At 46.4% G+C, this 15,567-nt stretch overlaps 1 protein-coding gene across 2 annotated transcripts in view; it reads left to right on the top strand.

Moving 5' to 3' along the window:
* SETBP1 (SET binding protein 1) overlaps positions 1-15,567 on the top strand; it is a 280,905-nt gene that overhangs the window by 155,174 nt on the left and 110,164 nt on the right. The window lies entirely within an intron of this gene.

Below are 15,567 nucleotides of genomic sequence, written 5' to 3'. Positions count from 1 at the left end.
GGAGATTCCGACAACCAAATCCGTCAGAGTAATTCCGACGGATTCATTCCGGAAGAGGTCAGGAAGTGATGTTGCATACACACGGTCGGACTAAATTGTCGGAAAATCCGATTGTACATAGCGTGATGACGTTATTTCGTTATGACGGGACTACGTAGCCAATAGCTTTGGTTTAGGAATTTGATCTGAGCATGCGTGCCACTTTGTCTGTCGGAGTAGGCTACACATGATCGGAGTATGTCCGATAGGAGAATTTTGTCTGAATATTTTACCGGCAAGTTGGAAAACTTGGTCTGTCGGATATTCCGACGGAAACAGTCCGATGCAGACCACACACAGTCGGAATATCCGACAAAACGGTCTGATAGGACACATTCCGTCGGAATCTCTGACCGTGTGTACAAGGGCTAAGAGATCAAGTGTCCCACATAGAGCCCTCAACCCTATTGATCACCTTTGAGATTAATTGTAATGATGATTGGGAGCCGTGTCTTCTTGTTCAACGTCAGTACCTGACCTCCTAAGTACTATTCAGAGGGGTTTTCCAATTCTAATTAGAGTTGATTTATTTTTGTGAGTGTATGTAAAAAGTTAAAAAGGTTATAATTTCCCTTTAAGAGCAGTTGCGTTCCTTGACAGCAATAGCCACGAACTGATTGTTTTTCCTCTTGGCGGCAGTTGTCCTTTCAGCCTTCCAAACGTGTTGGAGAAAGATGAAGCTCTATGGTGCGGCGTTGTGAAGTTGGGGTCACTCTATAGTGTTTTCTGGCAAAGCCGTCTCTCGCATGTTGGTTTTGGATCCACTTGGCCTAAGCAGATTTTTGAAATAGAAGACATCTGTCTGATTCATGCTCTGTGTTTAGACTAGTTAGAGAAATGTAAGATATTATTGAAGCCAGACCTTGGTATCCCATTTCTCTTTCCACCGCATATTATATTTTGTGATTAATCTCCTCAGACGTTCACTGGAGGGGCTCCAGTATATTTCCTTCTAATTTTGTCCATGGCTGTGAAACAAAAACATTAAAGGAGAGGGTCAAGAAAATATATTTTGGTAAATAAGCCCTTTTCAACTTCATTTTTTTCCTGTGGCCTTTGGTATGCAATATTGACACTTGAAGGCTGCTGCTGTATGCCCAGAATAGAAAAAAAGTTGAGTCCAATGGCTCAGTACCCATTAGTGCTTGGCATGGCATACTGGCCCCTTCCCTATTTGCAAAGCATAGTACTATTTGTGCTAGCCCAGTTCTTCCACCACACCCTCCACCTCTCTATGTAATTGTTTAAGAAGCAGCCAGGGAAATACTATAGAACAGCAGTCTCTAAACTGCAGCCTGGAGGCTGAATGTGGCCTTTTGCTTGCTTTTATTTGGCCCTTGGGGCACTATTCCTCCCACTGACGCCAACAGGGCATTAATTCATGCACTGACATCAACAATCGTGCACTATTTCTCCCACTGACACCAATGATGGGGCACTATTCTTTACACTGATGTCAATGATGGAGTACTATTCCTCCCACTGACACCAGTGGTGGGGCACTGTTCCTCCCACTGACACTAGTGGTGGGGCACTGTTCCTCCCACTGACACTAGTGGTGGGGCACTGTTCCTCCCACTGACACTAGTGGTGGGGCACTATTCCTCCCACTCACTGACACTAGTGGTGGGGCACTATTCCTCCCACTGACACTAGTGGTGGGGCACTATTCCTCCCACTGACACTAGTGGTGGGGCACTGTTCCTCCCACTGACACTAGTGGTGGGGCACTATTCCTCCCATTGACACTAGTGGTGGGGCACTGTTCCTCCCACTGACACTAGTGGTGGGACACTATTCCTCCCACTGACACCAGTGGTGGGGCACTGTGCCTCACACTGACACCAGTGGTGGGGCACTGTTCCTCCCACTGACACTAGTGGTGGGGCACTGTTCCTCCCACTGACACTAGTGGGTGGGGCACTGTTCCTCCCACTGACACTAGTGGTGGGGCATTATTCCTCCCACTGACACTAGTGGTGGGGCACTATTCCTCCCACTGACACCAACAAAGGGAAATTGTGTACACACACTGATGCTGGGACATTTTCTACTCCCTTTGGCCACGGTCTGGCCCTCCTAAAGTCTGAACTACATTAAACGTTCCCATTTTTTAGAAAGTTTGGAGACCCCTGCTATAGAATGGCACTTGAGAAATAGCTGGAAGTCTACTGGGGTTCCGGCCTGGGGCCCTATTCTTTACACTGATGTCAATGATGGAGCTTGGCTTTATCCAGCCCTTGGGGCACTATTCTTCCCACTGACGCCAAGGCAATTATTCATGAATGGAATTATTATATTATTATTATCCAATAACAGGGTACTATTCCTCTTGCTGACCCCAGTGATAGGGCGGTATTCCTCCCACTGACACCAGTGGTTAGGCAATATTCCTCCCATTGACACTAATGATGGGGCACTGTAATTTCCACTGACACTAATGATTGGAAATTGTTTACTCCCATTGGCCTCGGTCAACCCCCCCCCCCCCCCTCCCTGAAGTCTGAAGTACAGTAAACTTGACCATTTTTTAGAAAGTTTGGAGACCCCTGCTATTAAATGTCACTTGAGAGATAGTTGGAAGCCTACTAGGGTTACTATCGCATCCAAGATGGCAGCCGGCAGTACTTTCAGGTCTTTTGGATGTCTACATTAGGGAATAGTTTTTGGATCCATTATATATTGAAATAAATAAGTAAATAAATAAATGGTCTGGCGACAGGATCTCTTTAAGAAAAGGAAAGGGTAAGATTGGGCCTTCTGGGGGAATGCAGAGGATCCCACGTCTTGTTAAAATGTCCTCCTGCACTTTGCTAAAGCACCTTCTTGTGGGATCCTCCACCAGAAACAGATGAAAGCCAAAGGTTTAAGGGTGTTTAAAATATATATATATAATATTATGGCTTTTAGTGTGACTTTTTTTGCTGCCCATGCCAGAGCAGGCATATCAAACGGGACCGTTCATTTCTATAGACCATTTTGTCAAATATATACACACATCTTCCATAGACACAGAGTGCCAAAATATTTTCAGTCTTTCAAAAGCTCCTTCAAAAGAAAAAATTTCTCACATTTGGGTCAAGTGAAAGATTGCCCACTCATCAGCTGGCATATGCCCAAATGAACCTCCAACCACTCCTAGTTTAGAGCATTTTTGCCTTTTGGACGTGTTTTTTACGGTCCAATAACTTTCTAGTAGTCAGAACCCTCATGCTGACTTTTGTATGATTTTCTAAGGCCACCTTTCCAGGTGATGACAGTTGTTGATGGAAGTATTGTCCAAAAGCTAAACCATTTTTTTTTTATTTTAAGACAATAGGGAAGCCAACAACGTCCGTCATCTTGTCTCTTCCCATGTCATCAACCGTGGTTTAGAGCTTAATAGGTTTCCATGGCACCGCAGATGAATCACGCTCAAAGATGACGAACATGGGACCATGTAACACTCACTAATAATGGATGTGTATGATTCCTGTTCGGAGAAGCTGTGAACTCACGTGTTTCCATGTACTCCTAGGCTTCAGTGCGTTTTTTCTGTTGTCAAGGAGTCTTGCTCTTGGTTGGCCGTGAAAATCCATTTTTATGCTGATTTGAACGCACTCCTAATATGATCACTGCCGGGAATGCGTCCTGTCAGCCCACCCCCACCCCATCCTTAGCTCATCCATTAATGTCCTGTGAAGGATTGGGTTACCTTGCCGGTGGTAATAAATGCTCTTAGGTGATATACCACAATTTCGACAGATGATCATATAATTTTCCCCGAGGGCTTGTTGCTGACTGAGCTGAGTCATTTGTATTTATGACAGTTGCACCGTGATTTAATGTGACCTTACTTTGATAAAAGCTATTTAAGGATCATAAATGTGTGCGGAGCTTGGAGACAGAAGAGGGAACCACTGCGGCTCCCTGGTTATGAGAAGCAAAGTAATTAAAAGGACGCCGTCAACATAGAGGTATGGAGGCCGCCATTGCCGGCTTGTTCTAGAGCCTTTCTTTACTATTCAACAGGCCATTGTCTTGGGGCAAGTTTGCTTTTGGGCATCCTGATTCTTCACTAGCTACATGCTTGCTGCTAGCTACCTGACTTAATACATTCCTAAGGTACACAGCCTTAAAGAGGAAGTAAACCCTGATGGGTTTACTTCCTCTTTTTTTCCCTGCAAAGGTAAAGCATAATGGACTACTATGCATCGCATAGTAGCTCATTATGTGTCACTTACCTGACACAGGAGCCAGCGAAGTCGCCGCTGTCACCTGTAGTCCGCCGCATCCATCTTGGTTGTGGCGTCTCTCGCAGCTCCGACGAATGACAGCGGAGAAGCCGCGATGACGTCACTCCCGCGCATGCGCACGGGAGTCGCGTCTCGGAGCTCCGACGCTGCCATTCGGCGGAGCCGCGATGACGTCACTCCCGCGCATGCGCACGGGAGTCGACAAATTAGGCAAATCCATTCTTGGACTTGCCGCATTTAGTGCGCCTGCGCGCCGCTGTCTACGGCGCATGCGCCGTAGACAGCGGTGCCCATTTTCGGGCAAATATCTCCTAAACCATATAGGTTTAGGAGATATTACTTGGACCTACAGGTAAGCCTTAATCTAGGCTTACCTGTAGGTCAAAGTTGTTTGGAAGGGTTTACTTCCATTTTAAAGTGGAAGTAAACCCATGGATTTAAACAGTTAAAAAAAAAAGGGATGCCGGGAATGCTAACTGCACATTGGCTGTGCTCTCAGCCAAACTATCAAACCATCCAATGGCTGGTGTCATAACGAATCACATGTGTAGCACCATAGCAGTTGAAGATTAAACAGAGGCAAAGATGGCAGCTTCCTTAGCTGAAAACGATAGGGAAGTTTACTTCCACTTTAAGATGTAGAACTTTGTGGTGCTTGACCATTGTTGGTCTTCAACTCTATCCCTGTGGAGCTCTTTTGCTGTACAGAAGTCATGGTTAGACCCCTGCTGTCTAGCTGCCAAAAACCCTTAAAGCGGTAGTAAACCCGCAATTTTTTTTTTTTAAACCTGCAAAGCAAAATGCATAATGAGCTAGTATGCACCGCATACTAGCTCATTATGAAATACTTACCTTAGAACGAGGCCCCGACATCTGGCCCGATCCACGCCAAGGGAGCTGACATGCTCCCTCTGCGTTTCTGCCGGGTATCGCGGCTCCGGCGCTGTGAGTGGCCGGAGCCGCGATATCATCACTCCCGCGCATGCGCGCGGGAGATTTCATTCCGGCCGGCGGCCACTGCCGGATTTTCAGGCCGAGAATCCCCTTATGCGCATGCGCCGCTGCAGTCAGCGGCGCAGACCGAGGGGAATATCTCCTAAACCGTATAGGTTTAGGAGATATTTTTTTTACCTACAGGTAAGCCTTATTATAGGCTTTCCTGTAGGTAAAAGTTAAAAATTTGGGTATACAACCACTTTAAAGAACATGTAAAGGCAACAATTCAAGGATATAGTGGGGGAAGGTTGGACACTGTATGAAGTCCTTATTGCTGTCTGTGTCTCCATTGGGCAGGTTCACCCTTTATTTGTGCTAGGGAGATTCACTCTGTATTTGTGCTGGCGACTTTTACAGAAGTCGAGAGTAAGCCTTCAACCTCTGTCATTTAGCTGCTAAAGGACTTTAACGTGGAAGTAACCTCCCCTATTGTTTTCAGCCATGGAAGCTGCCATCTTTGCCTCTGTTTAATCTTCAACTGCTATGGTGCTGCACATGTGATTCGTTATGACACCAGCCATTGGATGGTTTGATAGTTGGCTGAGAGCACAGCCAATGTGCAGTTAGCATTCCCGGCATGCCTTTTTTTTTTTTTTAACTGTTTAAATCTATGGGTTTACCTCCACTTTAACGTGGTTGTAAACCCATTACAACCACTTGAACCTACAGGTAAGCCTAGATTAAGGCTTACCTGTAGGTGCAAGAAATATCTCCCAAACCTAAAAGGTTTAGGAGATACTTTTAGAAATAGTGTCACTGATGTCTATGGCCCATGCAGGCGCACTGAGCATGCCGTTTTTAATGTTTAATGGCATACAGTTCATCAGGGGTCTGCAGACTGTGGGCCACATCTGACCTGCAGCTAAGGTTAGCGGCGTAGCCTCAGGGCCGGTTCACACAGGGGGCGATGCGAGGCGACACCGACTTGCCTCGCCGCGACCTGCCGCGACCTCAGCGGCGACTTGCAAATGACTTCTGTATAGAAGTCAATGCAAGTCGCCCCGAGGTCACCCAAAAGTAGTACAGGAACCTTTTTTCTGAGTCGGATTGACTCGAGTCGCTCCTCTCAGAACGGTTCCATTGTACAGAATGGGGGCGACTTGTCAGGTCGCGGCGAGGCAAGTCGTGTCGCCTCGCATCGCCCCCAGTGTGAACCGGCACTCAATGTGTGAAGAGAGGCTGCCTATGGTCTCTGTTTTTGTTGTAAGTGGAGAGTCTGATTGGGACCCTGATGTAAGGGGGGGGGGTGGTATGATTGGGACCCTGATATACAGTTGTGCTCATAAGTTTACATACCCTGGCAGAATTTATGATTTCTTGGCCATTTTTCAAAGAATATGAATGATGGCACAAAATTTTTTTCCACTCATGGGTAGTTTTTGGCTGAAGCCATTTATTATCAGTCAACTGTGTTTACTCTTTTTAAATCTTAATCACAACAGAAACTACCCAAACGAGCCTGATCAAAAGTTTACATACCCCGGTTCTTAATACCGTGTATTGCCCCCTTTAAGATCAATGACAGCTTTTGTGGTTTTTATCAGGTCAGGAGACTGAGATGGCCACTCCAGAACCTTCACTTTATTCTGCTGTAGGCAATGACAGGTCGACTTGGCCTTGTGTTTTGGATCATTGTCATGTTGGAATGTCCAAGTACGTCCTATGCAAAGCTTCCTGGCTGATGAATGCAAATGCTCCTCCAGTATTTATTGATAACATACTGCATTCATCTTGCCATCAATTTTGACCAAATTTCCTGTGCCTTTGTAGCTCACACATCCCCAAAACATCAGCGATCCACCTCCGTGTTTTACAGTAGGAATGGTGAACCTTTCATCATAGGCCTTGTTGACTCCTCTCCAAATGTAGCGTTTATGGTTGTGGCCAAAAACTCAATTTTGGTCTCATCACTTCAAATTACTTTGTGCCAGAAGGTTTGAGGTTTGTCTCTGTGCTGTTTAGCGTATTGTAAGTGGGATACTTTGTGGCATTTGCGTAGTAATGGCTTTCTTCTGGCGACTCGACCATGCAGAGCACATCTTTCTTCAAGTGCCTCCTTCTTGAAATAATTTTCCTGGCAGTTGTGGCTGAAATTTTTGTTGGTCTACCTGACCGTAGTTTGGTTTCAACAGAACCCCTCTTTTTCCACATCTTGATTAAAGTTTGAACACTGCTGGTTGGTATTCTCAAATCCTTGGGTATCTGTGTATATCCCTTTCCTTTTTTTTACAGTTGAACTACCTTTTCCCACAGATCCTTCGACTATTCTTTTGCATTCCCCATGACTCAGAATCCAGAAACATCAGTGCAGCACTGGATGAAAGATGCAAGGGTCTGCCAGGAGTCTAGAAGCTCAGTGACCTTTTATATACACACACAATAATTACAAGAAAATAAATCGCAGGTGGTGATGGTTACCTTTAATAGCCATTCAAACCCGTTTGTGTGCATGTTATCAGGCCAAAATCACCAGGGTATGTAAACTTTTGATCAGAGTCATTTGGATAGTTTCTGGTGTCATTCTGATTTAAAAAGAGTAAACACAGTTGATTGATAATAAATGGCTTCAGCCAAACACTAAAACATGAGTGAAAGTTTTTGTGTTATTCATATACTCTGAAATATGACCAAGAAATTATAAATTCTGCCAGGGTGTGTAAACTTATGAGCACAACTGAAAGGGGGACCCTGATGTAATGGGGGAGTCTGATGGGAACTCTGATATAAGGGGGTATCCTAATGTAATGGGGACTCTGATGTAAAGTAAGGGTCTTTCCTGGGGACCCTGATGTAAGGGGAGAGTCTGATGGGAACCTTGATGTGAAGGGGGATCCTGATGTAAAAGGGGGGGGCGGACTTTGGGGCCCTGATATAAGGAGGGACTCTGATGGGGATTTTTTTTTGCGAACCACCAGTATTTGTAAAATATACAATGCGGCCCGTGTACCAAAAGGTTTTGAGACCCCATAGTCTACATACAGTACTGGTGCCATGGTCTGGTGTGTCCTTTGCCTGTGTACTTTGAGACAAAATGTATCTCTTTGCTATCTCAGAATGATGAGTGGTATGTAAATCCTGTGTCCGCCCGGGCTAGGCGTGAATTCTGCAAAGCTCTACAGATGCGATTTGACGGATGCACCGGATCCATGGCAGTTTTCTGCTTTAATGTATAGCTGGATTACAGATAATTAGATGTAGCAAATTTTATTAAATGGCGTTAGTTATGTTTCAATTAACACGCGTGCGGCTTTTCCATTTGCCCGGGGCGGTCTAGTAATTGGGACTCGTGTTTTTTTTGTTTTTTTTTCCGACGCGTCCCCCCCCCTCTGGTAGGTTTAGCGGTAGCTCTAGGTAATCGGTGGGATTGTTTGAGCACACAGCCGGCGAGTTGTCTGTGAACAGATGAGCCCGGGCTCGTGTTTCACCAGGAATCCGATCAAAGGTCGCGCTGCTAGTTGGACAGCTGTAGACACACATTTCGACATATTCTTCCCTCTCTGTGTCACCAACAGTGTAACTGAGAGGCGTGTAGGCAATTAGCTCTCCCTAGTGTTGTGTTACAAGTTCCACCCGAGCACACAAAGCACTTCCGCCAGGACTCGGAGGTCCCCATGTCCGCCAGGACCCAGAGGTCCCTGTGTCTGCCAGGACCCAGAGGTCTCCGTGTCCGCCAGGACCCAGAGGTCTCCGTGTCCGCCAGGACCCAGAGGTCCCCGTGTCCCCCAGGACCCAGAGGTCTCCGTGTCCGCCAGGACCCAGAGGTCCCCGTGTCCGCCAGGACCCAGAGGTCTCCATGTCCGCCAGGACCCAAAGGTCCAGAGGTCCCCGTGTCCGCCAGGACCCAGAGGTCCCCGTGTCCGCCAGGTCCCAGAGGTCCCCGTGTCCGCCAGGACCCAGAGGTCCCCGTGTCCGCCAGGACCCAGAGGTCCCCGTGTCCGCCAGGACCCAGAGGTCCCCGTGTCAAGGACTAAATCTACTGGTCTTATTGGAAGTTAGAATCTGGCAGCTTTGTATTCAGGTTTTTCTTTATTTTGTACATTTGGAAGTTTTTAGGTCTGAGGTTCAGGGTCTGAACATGTGCTGTGCCCATTATGTGAGGTTGCCACCATCTTTATGTTGAGGTTCCAAGGTCTTTACACTTGCTGTACCCATTATAAGGGTTCCCCACCATCCCTGCACTGAATTCCCAGGTCTGTACAACTACTGTGCCAATTTTGAGGGTCTCCCATCATTCCTGTGCTTAGTTTCCAGGACTGTACACCTGCTGCGCCCATTATGAGGGGTCCCTTTGTTGAAGTTCCAGAGTCTTTACACTTGCTGTGTCCATTATGAAAGGTACCCACATCCCTGCATTGAATTCCCAGGTCTGCACACCTACTGTACCCATTATGAAGGGATTCCCACTATCATTATGCTAAATTACCTGGTCTGTACAACTACTGTGTCAATTTCGAGGGTCTCCCACAATTTTTGTGCTTCGTTTCCAGGCCTGTACACCTGTTGTGCTCATTATGAGGGATTCCCACTATCCCTTTGTTGAGGTTCCAGGGTCTTTACACTTGCTGCGCCCATTATGAAGGGTACCCACTATCCCTGCATTGGGTTTCTGGGCGTGAATGCCCAAGGACATTATGAAGGGTTTCCACCACCCCTGCCCTGAATTTCCAGGCCCGTACCCCCTACTGTACCCATTATGAGATGTTCCCACCATACCTGCTGGGGTCTAAACACCTGTTTATGCCTATTATGAGGGGTTCCCACCATCTTTGTGTTGAGGTTTCCAAGTGTTTGCAATCACTGTGCCCATTATAAGGGGTTCCCACCATCCCTGCACTAATTTCCCAGGTCTACACACCTACTGTACCAATTATGAGTGGTTCACACTTTTCCTGCTCTGAGTTTCTGGGCCTGTACACCCGAGGAGCTCATTATGATGGGTTTCCACCATCTCTGCATGGGGTTCCCAAAGTGTAAGCATGATAAATGAGAATCTCCTTGGTGTCATGATTGATGACACATGCAGCATCATGGCAACTGTAGATCAAACAGAGGTTAAGCTTTTGTGGCTGAGGGTGCAGTGCAGGGATGGTAGGAACCTCCAATAATGGACACAGCAAATGTACAGACTTGGGAACTCAGCACAGGGATGGTGGGAACCTCTCATAATAGGCCCAGGTGTTCAGACCCAGGAACTCAGCACAGGGATGGTGGGAACCTCTCATAATGGGCCCTGGTACACAGACCCAGCAACACAGCACAGGGATGGTGGGAACCTCTCATAATAGGCCCAGGTGTTCAGACCCAGGAACTCAGCACAGGGATGGTGGGAACCTCTCATAATGGGCCCTGGTACACAGACCCAGCAACACAGCACAGGGATGGTGGGAACCTCTCATAATGGGCCCGGGTACTCAGACCCAGGAACTCAGCACAGGGATGGTGGGAACCTCTCATTAATAGTCCCAGGTGTTCAGACGCAGGAACTCAGCACAGGGATGGTGGGAACCTCTCATAACGGACCCAGCGAGTGTAAAGACCTGGGAACCTCAACATAGGGATGGTGGGAACCTCTAATAATAGACCCAGGTGTTCAGATGCAGGAACTCAGCACAGGGATGGTGGGAACCTCTAATAATAGACCCAGGTGTTCAGATGCAGGAACTCAGCACAGGGATGGTGGGAACCTCTCATAACGGACTCAGCGAGTGTAAAGAGCTAGGAACCTCAACACAGGGATGGTGGGAACCTCACATAATGGGCACAGCAATTGTACAGGCCTGGGAACTCAGCATAAGGATGGTAGGAAACTCTCATGATAGGCCTGGGTGTTCAAACCCAGGAACTCGGCACAGGGATGGTGGGAACCTCTCATAATGGGCCCGGGTGTTCAGACCCAGGAACTCGGCACAGGGATGGTGGGAACCTCTCATAATGGGCCCGGGTGTTCAGACCCAGGAACTCGGCACAGGGATGGTGGGAACCCCACATAATGGGCATAAGCAGGTGTTTAGACCACAGAACTCTGTGCAGACATCTCCCCAAGAGATAGAAGAAACTGATGTTTCATTAAAGGGAACCCATCACCAAAACAAATCATCACGTAGGAGACTTTTGTAACCTATGTAATGAAAAATGGAGTTTAATGTTTTTTTTTTTTTTTTTAAAGTGTAAAAAATTTAAGTTACTTCATTTAAGTAATTAAACAAGTTTTGGGGGCACATACACACGAGAACGTCGGTTACGATGCATGTTACGTATAGCTATGCGCACCAAAGTGAAAGCAATAATTCTAGGCCCGTTATTCATGGTGAACTCTAAACTGATGACCTGTAGTGCCACCTATGGAAAACACAGGGTACCGAAGTTTGTCGCAGTTGCCCAGGCACATACACATTTTTATGCCTTTTAGCCCATTTCCACCCAATCCAATCATGTGACTTCACTAAAGCCGCATGTCAGTGCGACTTGGCTGACATTTGTGCTAATTCATGCACAGATGTCATATGCAAGTCGCACCTGAATACGGCAAAAATAGTGCAGGAGCTTCTTGTTCAAATCGGTGTGGCACTGCAAAGTCGGCATCACTCCAATTTGACCAGCTCCATTTCCGACAATAGGGTGCGACTTGTCATGCGATTTGCATTTGTCAGATCATACGTCAAGTGGGACCGGGGACTTACATGGTGGGTATCTGCTGTATTTACCCAATTCCAGACCAGGCCTTTTCTGCCACTTTTTGTTTACATGTAACAGTCAATATCTTTTGCTAGAACCCCCAAATATATATAGATTTTTTTTTTTAAAAGCAGCAGCCCTAGAGTATAAATTGGTGGGAGGAGTTGTGCCCTTTCGTCAGTGTCACTGGGAGGAATAGTGTCCCATCCTTGGTATTGGAAAGAATAGTGTCCCATCATTGTCAGTGGGAGGAATTCTGTCCCTTCATTGAGGTCAGTTGGAGGAAATCTGCAACATTGTTGGTGTCAGTGGGAGGAAATCTGCCACATTGTTGGTGTCAGTGGGGGGATTTCTGTCCCATTGTTGGTGTCAGTGGGAGGGAATCTGTCCCATTGTTGGTGTCAGTGGGAGGAATTCTGTCCCATTGTTGGTGTTAGTGGGAGGAATTCTGTCCCATTGTTGGTGTTAGTGGGAGGAATTCTGTCCCATTGTTGGTGTCAGTGGGAGGAATTCTGTCCCATTGTTGGTGTTAGTGGGAGGAATTCTGTCCCATTGTTGTTGTCAGTGGGAGGAATTCTGTCCCATTGTTGGTGTCAGTGGGAGGAATTCTGTCCCATTGTTGGTGTCAGTGGGAGGAATTCTGTCCCATTGTTGGTATTTGGGGTCATTGGGAGGAAGAATGTCCTTTCGTTGGTGTCGGTGAATGGAATAGTGCCCCAAGGGCCGGATCTGTCCCCCACGGGCCACAGTTTGGAGACCACTACTCTAGGGTGTCTGCTTTCAGAAAATTTTATGTTTGTGGGTTTTTAAGTAATCTTCAGGCCTAAAATGATCTTTTCACAAAAAACAAACATAAAAATGGCTCTGGTAGTGAAAGGGTTAAGGAATTTTGTCTTTCCAAATGTATTTAGATTTGGGAAGATTCAGATGTTCAGATTTTTTATTTTTTTTATTTTTTTATTAATATAGTATAATTTTTTAAAATTAATGTATTTTTTATTATAGTTGTTTATATTTATATAATTTTTTGTATTATTATTATTATATTTGTGTGTGTGTATGTATGTATGTATGTATGTATGTGTGTGTGTATATATATCTATCTATATATATAGTGAGTGTATTATTAGGTGCATGAGATGTGCTGTGACTCCGGCACAGAGAAGTTAATCGCTTTACGGATGGTGTAGCCAGGAGAACAGCTGCAGCGGAGGCTTTTGTTTCACGGCTGGCACGCCAGCCTCGCACATGTGCCCCGCAGACTGGGGATGGCAGATAATAGTAACTGGCTCACAAGCCGACGCGCTGAGAACTCGTACGGCGACAGCACAAGCAACACTTTGTTCCCGTGGTAATTTATGACCTGTGCCGCCGACGTCGTCACCCAGCGATCTCACCTCCCGACTCGTGAAAGCTTGACACCGAAATACTAGAGCGGGATTACACTAATGGTAAGGCAATTACCCCAACCGTACGCCGCCAGTTTATTTTTAATTTCCAAGGCGAGCGATTTTCTTTTTTTGGAATTTGTGCAGCATTACAACAGGAACATTCCGTATAGATTGTATCCTCCCTTCAGTCTGGCTCTACCGGCATGGCTTCCTCTTCCGGACGCACCGATACCGGACTGTGATCGGCAAGTACAAGTACCGATACTTTCAGTCAATTACTCCCCAGTATCGATACCTCTGCGGTGTGATTTGTGTCCATACAAAATTAATGGGGCGCAAATCGTACTGCAAAGAATTGTATGCGATTTGCATCCAGTCATAGTGACTTCAGCCTGGGTTCACACGGTGCGGGAAACCGCATGTGATTTGTACAGGAACCACACTGCATCCCTGTTCAAATCGCATGTGATTCCTTGTAGTGCGATGTGCGCCAATTCATTTTGTATGGGCACAAATTGTAGCACATTCCCTTTCAAACTGCATGCGATTCTTTGCAGTATGTTGTGCGCCAATTAATTTTGTATGGATGCAAATCGCACTGCGATTCTGTTCAAATGACATGCGATTCTTTGCAGTGCGATGTGCGCCGATTCATTTTGTATGGACGCAAATTGCACTAGAAATACTCTGTATCGGCACCGATACCCGAATTGGTGTATTCCCCGGTTACTCTGGTTGTACCGCACATGTGAGCTTCTCACAATGTGTATTAGAAGTTGCAGCAAGTCGACATCGTTTCCTGGGTGGGGAGCATCCGGCATTATCTAGTGTAGGGACGCACCGATGCCAGTTTTATAAGACCGAGTACCGATACTTTTTCTCTAGTAGTCACCGTTACCAATTACCAGTACCTAGTTTAGTGTCGTGACAGGTTTTTTTTTTTAAACATATAAAACATTCTTACGGTTTCTTTAACCCCCCCCCCTGGAGGCGGAGCCTCCCAGCCCTTTAAGGTGTTTAGGATACTGGAAGGCTGGGGCAGGTTTTATGATCATATGACCACCGTGATTGGCTCATGATCATATGACCACCGTGATTGGCTCATGGTCATATGACCACCGTGATTGGCTCATGGTCATATGACCACCGTGATTGGCTCATGGTCATATGACCACCGTCATTGGCTCATGGTCATTTGACCACCGTCATTGGCTCATGGTCATTTGACCACCGTCATTGGCTCATGGTCATTTGACCACCGTCATTGGCTCATGGTCATTTGACCACCGTCATTGGCTCATGGTCATTTGACCACCGTCATTGGCTCATGGTCATTTGACCACCGTCATTGGCTCATGGTCATTTGACCACCGTCATTGGCTCATGATCATTTGACCACCGTCATTGGCTCATGGTCATATGACCACCGTGATTGGCTCATGGTCATATGATCACCGTGATTGGTTCATGGTCATATGATCACCATGATTGGCTTATGATCCTATGACCAATGTGACTGGCTTATGATCACTGTGATTGGCTTATGATCCTATGACCACCGTGATTGGCTTATGGTCATATGATCACCGTGATTGGCTTATGGTCATATGATCACCGTGATTGGCTTATGGTCATATGATCACCGTGATTGGCTTATGATCCTATAACCACCGTGATTGGCTTATGATCCTATAACCACCGTGATTGGCTTATGACCATATGATCATCGTGATTGGCTTATGACCATATGATCACCGTGATTGGTTTATGATCATATGACCACCGTGATTGGCTCATGTTCATATGACCACCGTGATTGGTTGATGATCATATGACCACCATGATTGGCTTATGATCCTATGACCACCGTGATTGGCTGTCGCAGCGTTCCCATGCTCGTCAGTAGCGACCGGGAGCTTTCTGTTCCAGGGCAAATGCTCTCGGCACAGCTGATTTTGCAACTAATTTACACAAATATGCGGCCGCTCGGCACCAAGGCGCACCTGCCGAGAGGCCGCATATTTTTGCGTACGCCCGGCACCAAGAGGTTATTAATTATGAAGATCTGTAGCTTTGAAATCATGCTACTTCAGCTCAATTTCAAAGCTGCAGAAGAACTGTAAGCCCTGGTTCGTGCCAGTGCGATCTCAAAATCGCAGATTGGTGCGATTTGGACCTCCGATTTCATTGCGGCTTTCAACTTTATTTTACAGAAGTCAGTGGAATCGCAA

The sequence above is a fragment of the Lithobates pipiens genome, unplaced genomic scaffold, assembly GCF_037356315.1.
Source record: "Lithobates pipiens isolate NorthernLeopardFrog02 unplaced genomic scaffold, aLitPip1_a1.2 Scaffold_3, whole genome shotgun sequence".
In the NCBI taxonomy this organism is placed as follows: domain Eukaryota; kingdom Metazoa; phylum Chordata; class Amphibia; order Anura; family Ranidae; genus Lithobates; species Lithobates pipiens.
The sequence above is the reverse complement of the archived record's forward strand: the minus strand, read 5'-3'. Positions and strand labels throughout refer to the sequence as shown.